Here is a 16,648-nt window from a genome sequence, read left to right as displayed (position 1 = left end):
CTTCCACAGTAACTCCAATTTACATGGTTTTGATAACTGAGTTACCAATAAACATGTCATATTTTTGGTAGTTCAATCAAGTTATGGGCAAGTAACCCTATAGTAATTGACATATTCTTACTCATAACATAGTATCTTAATGCTTATGTAGTAAAGGTGTTAACATGACATTTGCAATAATCGGTGTACTGGTTAATTCTGGGTAAAATATAAAACTTTAGTGTTATGTGATTCTGTAGGGATTTGTCAAGTGGCTTTATTCAGGATATTGTCACAGATGGCGCCATTGCATGTCGGCATGCTGCGAGTGTAGTTTTCATGCATGTCAAGTCACATATGTAGAACCAAGGGCACGTACATGGCGCAGCAGGAGGGTGGTGTGAGAAGAGCTCCATCCACATGCATGTTCAGCTGTCACCTAACCACAGAAGCCAATCTCCTCTTTTCCCCACTCTCTCCTACTATTTTTCCTTAAACCATATCCACTCGTCTGACCCCACTGTACTCCCTTCTTTTGCCTTTCATTTCTCCTCTAATCCCTGTACAACCAACTGTACCCTGTACATGTATTTTCCTGCTGTATCCCAGTCATCAGCTGTGCCCCTCTGGCATGAACTTGAGATGACACTGATTCCAACCCCCTGAAGTGTACAGGATCCTGGGAACCAGCAGGACCAAAGCAAATGTAGTAGGAGCTTTAAAGCAAAGGGAAAACATCGCTCTGGTCTTATAAACTCATTCTCACCTGTGTGTACAGGTAGAAAACAGTTTAGTCCTCTCTAATGTGTCCATAAACTTTGCTCCCGGAGTTAGCAGTTAATTAGTTGGTAGTCAATGTATGTCAAAAGGAGATATCCCCCAGCTTCAGCTCTAGCGCTCTATACTAGCACAGAGGCAGGATCACAGCTATGACACCCCTATGTATCTCATTCAGCCATAGAGAATGGGGCTAGTGAACCGAGTAGCCCCCCAACACTGGCCTCTGCCTGCACCTGCAGCCCCAGCTGATGGCTGGAAAGCTGGAAGCAAGAGGGGAGAAGTGAGCTCTGAGGAGGTTTGGATTTAGTTTGAGAATAAATCTTGCATAAGAGACAGGAGTATCACGTCATATGAGGTGTCCAATAAGAGAGGTCTGAAACTGGCCATCTTAAAGCTAATTTCTGTGTTGGCTATCCACCATGATAAGGTTGGTGAAATATTTGTTAAATGAGGGATAGGGAGATGGAGAGTGAATGGGAGTTACCATAGAACTACTGGCCCCCCCGCAGGTCATTCAGTCATTCATAAGATGAGGCCATTTTATAGACCTCCCTCTACCCTTGCTTTTGTTGCTGTTGTGTCCATCAGCGGAAGTGAAAATGGAAAATGGAGATTAAGGGTGGTCATGCAAAATCACACATCAGTCTGTTGGTATAAGGTATATTACCAATTTCTACCTGTTAAAAGTTTGGTTTCTACATGGGCCCTTGTTGGATGTTTTCCTCACAGAAACTCGGCCTGATAACCTTTTCTGTCTGCATGGATTTATGATGTTTACAGATGTGCTCATCTCCTGAAAAAAACAGCCCCTCTGCCCCAGTGGGGCAGCCATCTTTAATCCAGTAAAGAGCACAGGGATTTGGTCGCCCCTGGTCTGCCTGAAGGCCCTTTGGAAACCTCTCGGCCGTGAGAATGGGGGCTGGGGTTGGAGGTGTGGGTTGGGGTTTGTGTAGCCATGCAGGAGGGGCTGGGGACAGTCTTTGTGAATTTAGTTAATCTAATTTGAGCTCTTTCCCCCTAAGGCCCTTTCTCTCCCTCACCACTGCCCCTAACATCAGTCCAAGCTGGGGAAAGTTTCACGTGTCCCTGGTGAAAATAGGCTTTGTTTAGTTTAATCCAATATCCTCATGTAAACCTGAGGGGAATGTAACTGGGAGCATCCACTGAAAAAAGTGACAGTATCTCTCTGCTAAAATGGAAAGCTGATACAAATGGAGTCTCTGAACAATATTACATCATAACATGTTTGAGAATGAACCTAAATACATAAATAATTTCAGGATACCACAAACACTGTCAAACATGGCTCTGTATGAAAAGAGATTGAGGCTTTAAAAATACATAAGTTAAAAAAAAAAATGTCAAGAATTAGTTTCCATTAATAACTGTCTGTAAACCTGTTTGAACTTAATGGAATTTATCAAAGAACAACTTAAAACAGAGGTCTGATGCAGAGGTGTCGAGGCTGCTTATAGAATGTAAATGAACCACTTAGAAGCCTTTCTTTGGTGTTTCACACCTCTGATTAACTCATTGTGATGCTGTCGGATATCAAATGGGTATTAACTCATTAGGTTTTGCCTTTGAAGTTGCTCCTGAATATCATCAAGTTCTCGTAATCCTTTTTTAATGGATCAGCGAGTAGGACAGTGGTTCAACAAAATGATTAATGTGACAGCTTTTCTCACCTAATGTTCCTTGTGTTTTGCATGAATGGTTTGGGAATTAGTTGATTCATTTAGGAAATGCAGCAGTAATGATGTTAATGTTGAAAGGCTGATGGTAAATGGTTCGATGTTTGCTTTATCAATCTGCTTCCATCCAGCTGTAAACCCATACCCCCTCTTATCTTTACTTCTTTTCCTTTTCTTACTCCCTGTAGCGTGCTCTTTCCTTAGCTTTGTAATTTTAGTGTGTTCCCCTCTGCCCTCCCTTTTAACTTAAGGCAATAGGTGGTGAAGGGCAGGAATGCAGCCGTGGGACTGTAAGGATTTATCACACTAAGGTGTGAGGGCTGCTGCCTGTGCTTCTGTGCCTGCAGATGTAACAGTTGAGTGCCAACAGCATTCCCACCACGAAGCCAATACAGAATTTTATTGCTTCTTAAGTTTGATTCTTTAGACCACATACTCTGTGGCTGCAGGGAGAGGAGTGGGAGGAGAGGGGTCAGAGACAGAGGGTGAAGTAGATTCTGTGTGCATATGTGCGTGCATGAGTTTTCAATCTAGGATTTGTGTGAGAATTGTTCAGTAACAATACCTGCAAGGTAACATTAAGCATGAGAATAGTTCAGCTCCATCTTTATCTTTTCTGTGTTTGCTTCTGCCACTTAAACAAGCGCTCGCTCTCTCTCTCTCTCTCTCTCGCTCTTTCGCTCATTCTCTCTCTCTCTCTCTCTCTCTCTCTCTCTCTGTCTCCCCTCCCATTCCTTCTCTTTCCACTCCTCTCACTCTCCCTGTCCCTTCCTCCTACTCTGCCTCTCAGGTTACGATGACTGGGGGTTTTCTTGCTTCCATCCCGTAGTGTGTGTGTGTGTGTGTGTTTGTGTGTGTGTGTGTGTGTGTGTGTGAGACTGCGTGTGTGTCTCCCTCTGCGCTGAGCTGTGTCCTTGTCCCTGCCTCCTGGCAGCAAGGAGCCACCCAGCAGCCGGTTTGTGATTGGGCAGGGGAGTGGGGTTCTTGACACAGTGCGGTGCTGACTGCTCTGGGACGTGTTTCAACAGATGGTCGAGGTTAGAGAGTGTCATCACATTGGAGAGAGGATTAGAAGAGAGAGGTTGTCTTCCAGGAGCCGTGTGGTCCCCCTACTCTTCAACCCCAAAATCCCAGCACCAAGACCCCTCTATGAGCGGAGGGAGACCCGGTGAAGCACTGCGAGGAGAAAACTCAGAGAGGAATCCTAGCCTTGCCTCTCACTCGGCCAGCACTCTGCTCTCCTGCCTTCCAGGTACTTCAAAACTTTCTCACTCCTTTTTTTTTTTTTTTTCTATTTTGTACCTTTTTTTTCCACTGCTTTTGCAGTGTCAGTGTCTGTTAGTTTATTCAGTTAGTAATAAATTTCTGATGCAGCTTACAGTCAGGAGTTGGAGTCTTTAAGTAGGGATTTATAGTGGTGGTGAGCTGTGCTGTTTCTGCACTGAATCTGTGTTGCCTGTACAGCATGTCTGTGTGTGTGCAGGACTTCATAGTTTTCCCCATGAATGACAGGAATTCCCTCCATCGCAAATTCTTCCGTCTCAAGGGATTAGAAGGCAGCACATTCCATTAATGCCATTTTTTCCCCCAATCCATAAGCACTTATCTGTTAATTTGTACTTTTCTGAATTCAGGGTTTTTAAAAGTCAAAAGGCACCCACTGTTGATGAAGAAAACCTTGCTGTCATTGAAAAGGTAGGCTGTATAATGAACTGTGTAATTGGGGGAATCCTATAGGTTAGAATATGGACAAGGGTTAAAAAAAACATTCTCTATTTTATTCCGTTTGTACATCCTGAATGCGTCATTTTCTTGTTTTATCCAAAAACGTGAAGATTAATAGTTTTTCTTGTTAACTTTGTCAGGGAAAAAAGTATTTTTTCTACATTTCTAAAACTCAGTGTGGCATTTAACATTCCCTCACTTCAGCCCAGATAAGTTTTTTCATAAATCTTATTCAGAGTGCACTTCTGGCAGATCGTGTCAGTATACGCTAAATGGATGAGCTGCTGAAGAGCGCTTTCCGGACAAACTGTCAGAGCTAAGCAGCGAGGTAGAGACTCAGGGAATGTACACCTCACTTCAGGTATTTAACTCAAGTCAAGTGAGAAGGGAAACTTGCCAGTGGAGTGGGAATATGATGTATAGTATTTATACCTTGCTCCAGGCACTGTGTGTCTGTACGTGTGTGTGTGTGTGTGTGTGTGTGTGTACGAGGTGTTTGCAAATGGAGATTGTGCAGCTGTGAAAGGCTGTGTGGACAGCAGCCGGGCTGAGAGGAGAGGAGGTTGTATGGGTGAAAGCTGCTGTTGTGTGACTTCGTGTTTACCTTGGTAAACCAGTCGTAGCTACACTTCCTGCTTGTTACTTGAAGCACTGGTGATCTGATGACTGTTGCTTTAAGGCTGGTGGAAATGTTCATACAAAATTTAGTTGCTTAAGCAGATCGATCAGTGAAACGGTTGGAAGGTAAGTGGATAGGTCTTTTTATTTTAGAGACATGCTGGTACAATTTGAACCGTTGTAAAAGCTGTTTAATGAAGTTTTGACTCGAGGATTTCTTCTTTTGTATTGACCAGAAAAAGACTTTGTATCTGAATGTTCTAAAAATCTAAATGCTGTAGCTGAACTTTTCTTTTCTTTCTTTTTTTTTTTTTACTTCTAAGATTTAAATTTTGCTACAGGTAGGCTTGAAAATAGCTGAGTGTGACTATACCTGTAAAAAGTGACTTCCCTCTGTTCTTCAGTCTGTTGAGTCAATGTGACAAAAACTACAGAATTTATCCTTCTGACTTAGCTTTCCTAAATGATAAAATTATACTGTGGTCCTGTTCAAAGCTGATTGCTTTTATCAGTCACAATTAGCATAAAATAGAACAGACTGGCTTATAATCTCAATACAGTGTCAATATGTGTCGCTGACTGATCGAGAGGCTGATCGAGAACCCTAACTTCAGACTTTGGGTATTGACGAGACTGATCCACAAAATCCACCCTTCACTTCAGTTACACCCAGCAGCGTTTAGATTGAATTTCTGATTTCCCTACCCAGAGCGCAGCCAAAGCAGCTTTGGTGCGATTTTAAAATGCAGCGCTGACTGCCAGTTCAGAGGAGAGGGGAGATCCTTTTAAACTGTTTAGCTTCACTGTGCTACAAACAAGAGCATGAGCAGCTGCTGCAAATAATTAGGTTCTGGGGGGGTAGGCGCTTGCCAAGACAAACGTTGTTCCAGTAGCAGCGCTGCCATCATTCGAATCTACTGTGCGTGCGTGTGTGTGTGTGTGTGTGTGTGTGTGTGTGTGTGTGTGTGTGTGTGTGTGCGCGTGTGTGTGTGCGTGTGCGTGCGTGCATGTATGTAAGTTTAAGTAATTCGTTCTTGTGATAAGTATGGTGAGTGACGGAGTGTAAGGGAAAAGAAGAGGTAGTATCTGTGGTTTTTATTATTTGTACAAATGGGAGCTGAAGTGTGTGTGTGTGTTAGTGTGTGTGTGTGTGTGTGTGTCCTTGGGCTGCAATGAATCAGACACTTCCCAGACATCTTGCGTGACTTAATACGTGCCGACTCATGAACAAGGTCCAAGGCATTCATGAATGACACACTAATTGTTAAAGGCAATGAAAAAGGCGCTAATTAAGCATATGTAATAGTTCTAAAAAGTTTTATACCTGTCGGAACTACTGCACTTCATATATGGGAGCAGTGGAGTTTGAAGGCAGTCCTCAGCAGGTATTTTTGCTTTTCCATTCTTTCTTTCTCATTAACTCCAAATAAAAAACCAGCTAGAGGAGTTTTGACATGACTCCGCCATCTCCTCCCCAAATCAGCACCATAATTGTGTCTCAGCTGAGTCACACTGTTATCATGCTGCATTTTACCTTCTCAGCTCAACCCTACAATGACAGCAGTCACATTTATGAATTCTATCATTACAGGGTTGCCTTGGTTGCAGTGAAATTGAAAACTTCGCAATAGTCTTTTCAGTCTCCTATAAGAATAGGAAGACACTTGTGGCCAACAGAAGAGGAGTTGGGATCATGAACATTTGATCAATTTGCACCTAATCATAAAACTGACTGATGATTGAATAAATACTCCGACTGATCATTCAACATCTTTGCTACGGAAGACTCATCTTTCTGTAAACCGCATGACTCTATTACTATAGTTTGTGTGTGTTCTCTTGTGTGCGAGCATGTTAAGAAAAGATTTCCTAAACCATCCTCTCCTCCGGCACTTGTTTATCTCTTCAGCTTAATGATAGTGTACCTCATACTAGCCTGATTGCATAGTAGCGCTGGAGTAGATTGCACAGTCCTATCACTGCAAATGGCCAGTATTTGAACAGTGAGCATTTGGCATGCCTTTATTTATGTGGGAGCTAGAAAGGCTATCTTTAGATGACTCAGCCACTTTCTTTCCGTTCCTTTGTTGTCTGTACCGATCAAATATTGCAACAGAGTTTCAATACACAGGCTTTAAACGACCGTCCTTGACTTGTGAGGACATATCTCCGGGGAAATAATGCCAAGCACATCTGGATGAGCACAGACACACACATCATAGTTCTACTTCGGGGTATTCGGGAGCTCACAATAGCACCCCCATGTGTTTATTCAGCCTCTCATTTAAGCAGTAAAAGGTCAGGGCATGCAAACATCACATCCAGCTCATCATTGGCAGGAATGCCTGATGTGTCTGACTCTGGCATTCATCCACTTTGTCATGAGCCTCTGCCTAAAGATATATATATATATATATAAAAGAGAAACATATATATATATATATATATATATATTGTGTGTGTTTGTATGTATGTATGTTTTGTGAGGAAAAGGTCTTGCAGTGCCGTCAGTAAATGGTTCAGCTGCACAACAGCCAGGACTGACCCCTGACCAGATCCTTGTAATTTTTTGACATGAGAATGAATGGAGTGAGAGAAGATGTGGGATTGCTGTTAGGGGCTAAAACCTCACATTAATGACTAAAGCCTGAGTGAGAGAAAGGATGTTCATGCTTTTTCTGTGACGTCCGGAGCGGCTTTTGTTCAAATGTCACTGCACATAGATGCACCATGGACCTAAGAGGGAGAAAGAGAAAGCTGGGTCAAGACAGACAACAGAGAGGGGGAAGTGGAAGCAGAAGAGGCCAAGATAAGAGAAAGGGAGGTGTGAACATGTGATAAAGAGGGGAGGAAAGTAAGAGTTTGAAGTGGAGGGAAAAGATCCAGTGATCTTGTCGTGATCAGAGGCTTGATCTTGTGCACATGTTCTTGGTTGTCACCCACACGTGTGCACATTTGAAACACATGGACACAAACATAATCTTCTTGTGGCACAGGCATGTACAAAAGAGAAACATAGAAAAAACGTGTACATACACACACATTATCCACAAGCTTACCCCCTCCGTCCTCCACCCCCCAGAGAGCTGCACTGTCCCTGCTTTGTCATCTCTCTTGTCCAATAATCCCTTCCCCAGGGAGAAGCAATCTGTTTTAGATTTGAAAGAGAAAGGGCCCTGCCTGTATCACGTACAATTAAGCAGCCGTCAGAATGCGTCGGCGTAAGTTTGGAGGGAGAAGTGCTGCCACTGGGGGGTTGTCCCTTTCATCCACCGCCTTTCCAGAATGGAGATAATGGGGTGGGAGGGTTGGAGGAATGGGAATGGATGGGGAAGGGGGGGGGGGCAGAAGGAATGAATACGTTTCCTCACCCCTCCATCCCGCTCCACAGCTCGACTAATAGAAGCCAGCATGCGTTTGTTTCAGCTCTTCTGCCCCCTTTCTTTCCTTCTCCCCTGGAGCGGGCAAACACATTCAGCCTCTGCCAGCACTCCCCTCCTCTGCCCGTGTGCATCTATGTGTGTATGTGTGCGCACGCACAAGTGGATATATGTGTGGACTTGGCCATGTGCTGCTGGTAGCCTCTGGTCCTGTTTGCCCTTACTCGAACAGCCCGACTTTGCCATTTGGATGCTGGATCTTTGAACAGTTGTGGTATTAAAGGTTGAGTAACTTTGTTTATGCTGACAAGGTCCATCATTGCATGACGTGCATTATCTTTGCTTTGCTTTTCTTGAATTGCCCACGGCAAGTTCAGCTGAGTTTGGTTGGTGTCTCTTGAACATGTTGGGATGATGTATTGACTGCATTCCTTCAACTCTGAGTGTCAAGGAATGGAAGCACTCAGAGGGGTAAGCTCCCCGTTTTATGCTTTGTAAGCTAAAGAGTTTTTCAGTAGATATGGTATTTTAGGTATTTTATGATGCACTAAGATTTGTAATTTTTACCACATGGGAACAAAGTTAATGAAATTACAAATGACGTTACTGCATGCTTTGGAAAGCCACACACTGAGCCAGAGGCAATGGAAAGGAGAGCTCCCCTGTGTACAAATTACAGGTTATGCGTCTGTCTGTGTTCAAGTCCGACTGATTCTTACTCTGACTGTTTGACTCAATGACTAATGCACACACACATGGAGTATATGATATCCAAATACACACACACACACACACACACACACACACACACACACACATATGTGCCCACAGGCATGGACAGAGGGGAGTGCTGAGCAGGCACAGGTGCAATCGGACGAATACGTTTTTATGAGTGGTATCATGTTGGTGTGTCACAGCCATGGAGAAGTTTGTTTATGGCGTCCAGGGTCACGCAGACAGGTTCTCATGGTCTATGTTTGTCTACGGTTCCCAGAGAATATGCCTACACATGCTCCACATTTTAGGGGTGTTTAGTTTCATGCGAGAGCAGCAGCACTACACTTAACTGGCATTTGCTGACTGAGCTACTAACATCTCACCCTCAGGATTCCATTTTTTTTATTTATTTTTTTTGTTTAAGGATTGCCTCTTGGAACGGAGTTGGTTTGTTCTCACATTAAGTAATTAGGCAAACTTCTACTAAATGTTGAATGTTCATTGACATTTCATAGACTTATATCAGCGGTAGGTGCCTTTACGGATCAGTAGACAACACTGTTTCCATAAGATAAAAAAATCTTCAGGCCAGTGGACTAGTGGCTAAAAGGAATGAACGGCTTTTCAGTCTGACCTTTGCAGCAATATCCTGGCAGTGTTATCAGAACTCTAAATCACCCAATAGACTAGCTCTTCAGCTCAACCTAAACGGCTATTGCCAACAATAAATTCATAATTGTGTATACTATGTTTATTGGCTTAGTTAACACTTTATGGTCATATTCATTGACCAAAAAAATGTTGTGTTTTTTTTTTGTCTGATTTCATGTTTATTTCTGGTGCATATAGGTGTCAAATTTTCTGTCTGGTTAGAATTATTTCACATCATATTTCAAGGCTTTCTATTCCATCAAACACAGTTCTTGTTTTTTTTTCCCCTTTTTTTTTTCCTGTGAAAACTTTTCTGTCTGTAATTGAAATTGACATGATTTTCTTCAGACTGTTTGAGTGAAAAGAACTCTATTTTCATTCTAAGCATGGACCCGTAAAAACACAAAGATGGAACGAAGTAGAGGGCAGTTTGCTATATATAACATTTTTCTCTCTTTTAGTAAATTTAGTTGACACTCTTTTTTTCTTTTGTTAATTTGTAACCTGTGTGCATAGAGCGAGAAGCCCATTCCTCCCTAATTACTTGTTTCTACTCAATAACACACGTCTTTTTTTTTTCTTCCTTTTTCAATGTCCACATTATACAAGAGAGAATTCAAGTCACACTTCTGAAGTCAGTAGTCAGTGAACTTTACAGGGCTATTGAACTTGGTAACCTGCCGGAAAAAAACCCTTAAGACTTCTTTCTTTCTTTCTTTCTTTCTTTCTTTCTTTCTTTCTTTCTTTCTTTCTTTCTTTCTTTCTTTCTTTCTTTCTTTCCTCTCTTTCTTTCTTTCTTTCCTCTCTTTCTCTTTCTTTCTGTGCCACCATGCTGATGATTTCATGGAAAAGAAGTCAATCTCCTTATTCTTGACAAAATTACCTCAGTGGAAACCCATTGAAGCAATTTGCCATAGCTCTCTTTTGTGGTAAAAGGAATAATTTATCTGGGGTATATTTGACGCGTCAAAGAGACAAGAAAGCCACCCATGAGTGAGCAATACATTCTGCTCGCTCCGACTTTCTCTGGAGCTCTCGCAGCCTGATAGAGTGTTTCTGATGGGAGTGTGGGTTTTGACAAGAAAGTGGCTGGAGGAATATGAATGCACTGTATTTTATTCATCTAAGGTCGTCTATTGCTAATGGTTTCCATTCATGGCTTAGAATAGATTTAACAAGAAAGTGCTCGCTTTAGGCTCATATCATATAACTTTGGCTGCAGATCCTCTGATTGTGATTCCATGTTTTCATATCACACTCTAAATCAGAGTTTGTTCACCCCCCCCCCACCCCCTTCACTCTCTCACCCATCTCCTCACCCTCTTGAATGGTAAATCTGCTTTTCCACTTGTAAAATTGAACCTCACTTGAAAAGCAAGTCTGCTGGAACCAGCAGTACACACCTTAGGAAAGATATAGAAGAACATTATGGCTCAGGTATTTTGATGTGCATCAGGGCCCTGAATATAATGATAATAAGTATACATGAGTGATACCAGTTATGTTGACTGACACTGAGCCCCATTTGTCACATGAGATTTTTTTTCATGTATACGGAGCTCATCAAAGGGTGCCCATAGTTCAGGATATGAACATTTAAATACACCCCACCTTCAGGACAGGAACGCACATGCACACACCCATATACAAATAAATACAGGCCCATTTCTGAAATTACCCTGTGTGTTTTTTAATCACTTCCCTCTTGGGGTGCTCAAAACCCCCTCATGATTTCCAACAGACCACCTGGTTGCCCACAGACCATTCCCACTTTGAAGTCTATTGGACCAGGATTCATTTAATTATACATTAAGATGCATCCATAATATTGATGGGGTGGCCTGGCAGCCTTGGCACTACAAAGGGTCTCTTACCAGGTCCGAGAGAAACATGAGGGGTTTGACTAATAGCCGTGAATGCACCCACTCCAGGTTCACATTTCACTGAATTGAGGCCATTCTTCCTCATTAAAGTGGCCTGCGTTGTTCCCTAAACACACCACATACCAATGGATGGGAATCATTTCTAGCTATAACATCTGAAGTTTTATAGTTGTGACATGGACGAAACGAAGATTCTGCGTGTGCCTATCAAGGTAGAAAGCGGTGTAGCTGTAAACATGTCGGAACAAAGAGCCAGTGATCTCTCCTCACTGCCTCGCACTTTGGTTTTCTCGCTGGAATTTTGTCATAGAACCTACACCAATTTGGGCATTTTGGTCAAACAAATCAGTGGAGTTAAGAGTCTGAAAACACCAAGGTTTGAGCCTGTTCCCAGTGCGTACCCACAGCCAAGTGAGTGCACTGGGACAGAGCTCTCCTTCAGTGAGCCCAGCGTGGCTGACGGGTGGGTCTTGGTGGGTACAATGTGCTGCCCTTGGCCTGCCGGGGACAGCGGGCCCTGACACAGGCCCTCCTCAGTGTAAAAGGCCCTCGTCAGTCCTCATGGCAGCAGACCAGCCGAATTCCCTCGGATTATAGAAATATTTGGACAAACCTCAGTATTAATCTAAGACCTCGCCATAATCATTTTTTCCCCTCTGAAATGGAGAGCAGTCAGCCTACACTGAAAATTGTCACTGGTCTGAAGCAAAAAGGGATCTAACACTGTTGTTCGCCATCTTTATCTCTTCTGAATTGTTTCTCAGGTCAGTTTGCAACTTAACATGTACTATATTGTAATTTTTATTTCCTGCTTTCCACAATGCTCTCATGGTAGACATTTGAGTTATGAGTGCCAATTTTACCCAAAGGCTTATACCTTTATTGCAAGTCATGCAGGCTATGGTCACAGAACAGCCTACAGAATTCAAAGTATGCCTTCAGACTTTAATTCCCCACTCTTTGTAATTATTCCTCTGTGACTTGGCTGCCGTAGAGATGGACTGGGCAAATAGAGAGGGAGCGAGAGAGAGAATGGACAGAAATAAGAGGGGATTGGAGGTACTTTGAAATGGCCATTGTCCTTAATAGCAGGGCCCTTTTATGAATGAGTGATTTACTTTAGTGGGGCATGGCATCTGGTTTGGGTTTGACTTGCATCTTGTTTTGGGAAAGTGAACCCCCTCACCTCCAGACGCACCATGTTAACTTGAACAAGATCCAAAGTCTGTGGGTAGACGCACGTTAGTGGACAAATACGTTGCTTTAAGGGATGCATGGATTCATTGGCGTGTTTTTTTTTTTTTTTTTTTTTTTTTTTTTTTTTACAGAAGAATTCTCTAATGTAACTTCTCAAAACTCTGCTGTCTTGCAGTGACAGCTGATAAATGTACAGACTGCCACTGCTGACTGAACAGAAACCAAGAAAGATGCAGCCCGTTTCCCATTGATAAAAATGAATGTGCAGGCTTTTACAAGACTTTTGTTACCTTCATACCTCTGTACTGAACCCCCTCCACTCAATGTTTTCTTCCTTCAGAGTTTCCCCTCTTAACCCCTGTGTGTGGGTAGCCTCAGGTTGCTGAGGTTAGGTTAAACAAGCCACCATCAAAGCCATATTACCACTCGGGTCAGAGGAGGGTCAGGGTGCAGCAGGGTGTGTGGTTTGAGGCCCTAACTGGAGGGCACAACTGCCAGCCAGCCGAATAGTACTGCCCTGGATGGTTACACAAGCAGCAAATCTATTATGTTCAGCTTTACTCGGTGCACAAAGCACAGCTGTCTGTGTAGCCATACCAAATCACTGAGCAATGCTGCTTGTGCCAAAGGAGAGTAAGTGAAAGAGCTGTTTTCTGCAAGTAAAGTAGGAAAAAACCTTTACTATCATGAAAGTAAAGATTAGTGGGGTGTTGAGGTGTGCTAAAAGTCCCTAGTGTTGATGGCCATTAATCTGAAAATTGCACATCTTTTATGTATCTGGCAGCTGTGTGACTGAAAACTACATAGTAGCCTTTTTGTTCTCGTCCTTTGAACCCCTGGGCATTTTACGTTCCTCCGATCCATCCCCAATATTCCTCCCCCAGCTTAACCATGATGAGTACAGTAAAGGCTCATTTAAAGGGTCATTAGTGCTAATCCTCCAAAACAATGAGGAAGGAGAAACAATGCACTCCCTAGTCCTCTGACTCTGTCCAGGAATAAAGACCTCTTGTCTGCTCCACAGATGTATAGAAGAGGCCTGTTCTACTTATATCACGCTAGATGACATAAAGAAATGAGTCATTCAAAATTAAGTGTTTATGAAAATGACATGAAACATTATTCTCACAGAGGGTTCTCAAGGGTTTCTTGAAATTGGCAACATGCATTTAAACTCAGATCTTGGAGGCAAGAAAGAAGCAGTGGCAATAACAGACGAGATATTCAGAAGCCAAGGATATAATAACTTTCAGATTTCAGCATATTCACTCGTACTGTTTTTGTGTATTTATAGTGTATTAGTTGTTAGTTTTGAACACATCCAGTCATGTTTAGAGCTGAATGTACTGACTGGGTACCTTCCCTACTGCCTCTTATCCTTAAGTGTGCCTGAAGGCAAGAGCTACAGATAACATTTTGTTAAGTGTGTGTACAAAACAAAGCACTCAGAAGTGACTGTGTTTGAACACAAAGAACTAATTCAGTTAATCTTATGCAGTTAATCCAGATAACTAGCAATGTATTCATACTGTCCAGTCTGGACAGTTTGATTACTTTCCAACTTTCACATCTGGAGCAGATAGTTTTTAATATACAGATTAATAGAATATATATATATATATATATAGTATTTACCACTAATATTCCCATTACAGGAGGTTTCAGTAATACTCAATGTATACATTTTGCATAAATTTTTTATCTCCTCTTGTTGAAGAGTGGTAATATTATTTATGTTTATGTATTTTTAGTGTTTGTATGAGTGTGTGCATACACACTCAATGCAGGTGGGAAGGCTTCAGATCAACACAGACCATAGAAGACATTCTGTTGCACTCATTAACCTCGCTGTAACTGTAGTTAAGCTTTAAAAACAAAGTATGCAAGGAGGAAACACCTATTAACTATTCAGAATTATCAATTTGGTTATATGTAAAGTCACAGTCCACGTGAGCAGGAAAACTTGCCACACATGCCATCGGCCTTAATACAGCCAACCAACTGCCATCAGTTCATCTCTGCTCTGCAAATGGCAGCTGCTTATCTCTACACACTGGTCTTGTCGGTTAGCTTGGCATTTCCTTTAGCAACTTTATGTCCCATATGTCATATTAACAGTCAGGGGCCTATGGATGCTATATAAATAAAAAAGCGTGGCGTGTCCTTTGATGAGGGGTCACTTTGAGACAGGCAGCTGTCAAATGATCCAGGGGTACCTCTGGCAGATACACAGCTTCTAGAAAAGCTTTTGCTCATGAGTGAACTTCAGATGACCTAGTGAGGAAAGTGGATCAGGTGAAATTAAGTTAGGATGAGAGGTAACTCAAAGGACAAGGGGAGTTCTCGCTCTTATTCCTTGCAGCAGCTGTGTCGTTTTGCCTGCGTAAGATCACTCTGCGTCTCATTGGTCATTATGTGTGGCACTTTATTAGCCCTACCGTCGCAGTCCCTTCAGACAGTGTAGCTATTGATACCACAATAGCTAACCACATCAACTCCACAGCATTTTTAGCTGATTCCACAATGAACCTACTTGTCTGTTTTCTCACTTCTCCGAGTCGCATGAAGGGGCTATTGCTGGGAACCATTGGCATGTAAAATTGAATTTGCACTGGGTGCTAACATTACACTATCTGGCTGACTGGCTTACAGTTGATTTCAGGTCTTCCACAGCTTGACAGAAATAGAGACTTGAGTTTTTTCTAGATATGGGCTCTGTCTATTGTTCCTGGGAAGAGTTCCCATTTATGTAGGAGGACTTGGAACCTCTCAGCAGGAGAATGTGTTTTTGTGGGAGAGAGACTTGTGTGTGTGTGAGTGTCTTATGATTTTTTTTTTCGTGTCACCATATGTTTGTACAGTAGTTTGTGTTGTGTGTGTAATTCACTGTGAGGTTCTGTGCACTCTGCCACCCTGCGCTGGAGGGGTGTTTGTCCAAACGGCGCCAATGTTTGCACAGGGCTGTCACGATGACTGGGCTGGCTGGCCCGGACACTGCTCGTCTGAAATGCAGGACAGACCAAAGTGCTCTTAAAGCTCCGTCTGAAGCTCTGCTTATCACAGGCAGGATCTAACAAGAGAGAGCAGATACGAGATGTAGAGCAAGGCCAAGAACAAGGCTTTCCTCACCTATTCACCCAAATTTTTTGTTTGGAAGATCTGTATTCATGAAGCCTCAGCTATAGGTCAACATAGTGCTTTAATGACAAAAATGATTTGCATTTTACCCTTTTAAAAAATTTTATTCACCAATCCAGAGTGTCCTCCATTATATGTCAGACACCATAAGTGATCAATTATTTTAGTTTCTAGTCTTTTCCAGCTTGGACTGGCCCTTTAGTGGAAATGAGGGTAAGGGGGGAGGCGCTCAGTGGGGTTTGACCAGGCTCAGGTGTTGTAGACCTGCCATTTGCTTGCAGGCCATTAACTCAGAATAGAGAGCAGTATGGTGCCACTCAGTGGGATTGCTGTCCATAAGGCACATTTTCACAGGCAATGATGGAGTACTCATTATTACAGCGTCATGGTTCATCTCATAGCCACAAGCCATATAACCACATATATTATTTTTTACAGAAAGTTACCTGCTAATTTAAATCGTCTTTGCATTTTTTGAATTAACCCGTGACCTCAATCTTGCAGTGTGGATTTATGGATTCATATTTGAAATCTGATTTAAACAAGTGTGATCTCTCTTCGTGACAGCATGATGCTCAAACATCTAGGTTTTTCTGGAGTTGGGGTGAGTTTATTAATTTTCTACTAGTCCCTGGCATTTAGGCAAAGAGTATGTAGACTTTTTTATGGCCACCCATGACATTGTAAGTGAGCAAGAGGCTCCAAAGTGCCGTGATGACTCGGTGGTAATCTGTGATTGGCGACAGTGGCACTGGGGTTAATGTAGCGGAACCCTCTCTCCGCCTCCCGTGCCCCCTAACCCCCTAACTCCCTCCCCCCTAGTGTGGTCCCATCCTCCCCACCGGCCCTCCGTCACGCTTGACTCACTGGGGGGTGACTTTTGAGT

The 16,648-nt window shown here is 42.7% G+C and overlaps 1 protein-coding gene across 3 annotated transcripts in view; it reads left to right on the top strand.

The window, feature by feature from the left end:
* Positions 1-3,527: 3,527 nt before the first annotated feature.
* The window catches only part of sulf1 (sulfatase 1), a 36,417-nt gene continuing 23,296 nt past the window's right edge, over positions 3,528-16,648 (top strand). For 2 of the 3 annotated variants that reach the window (XM_022744219.1, XM_022744222.1), the window contains exon 1: positions 3,528-3,705. The gene's annotated coding sequence lies outside the window, so the exon portion shown is untranslated. Of the gene's footprint in view, positions 3,706-4,113; positions 4,149-16,648 lie in introns of those variants that run through there. The other variant, XM_022744221.1, reaches the window with a different exon arrangement.

The sequence above is a fragment of the Seriola dumerili genome, unplaced genomic scaffold, assembly GCF_002260705.1.
Source record: "Seriola dumerili isolate Sdu_G_001 unplaced genomic scaffold, Sdu_1.0 BDQW01000079.1, whole genome shotgun sequence".
Classification (NCBI taxonomy): Eukaryota; Metazoa; Chordata; class Actinopteri; order Carangiformes; family Carangidae; genus Seriola; species Seriola dumerili.
This window is presented reverse-complemented; position numbering and strand designations above follow the sequence as displayed.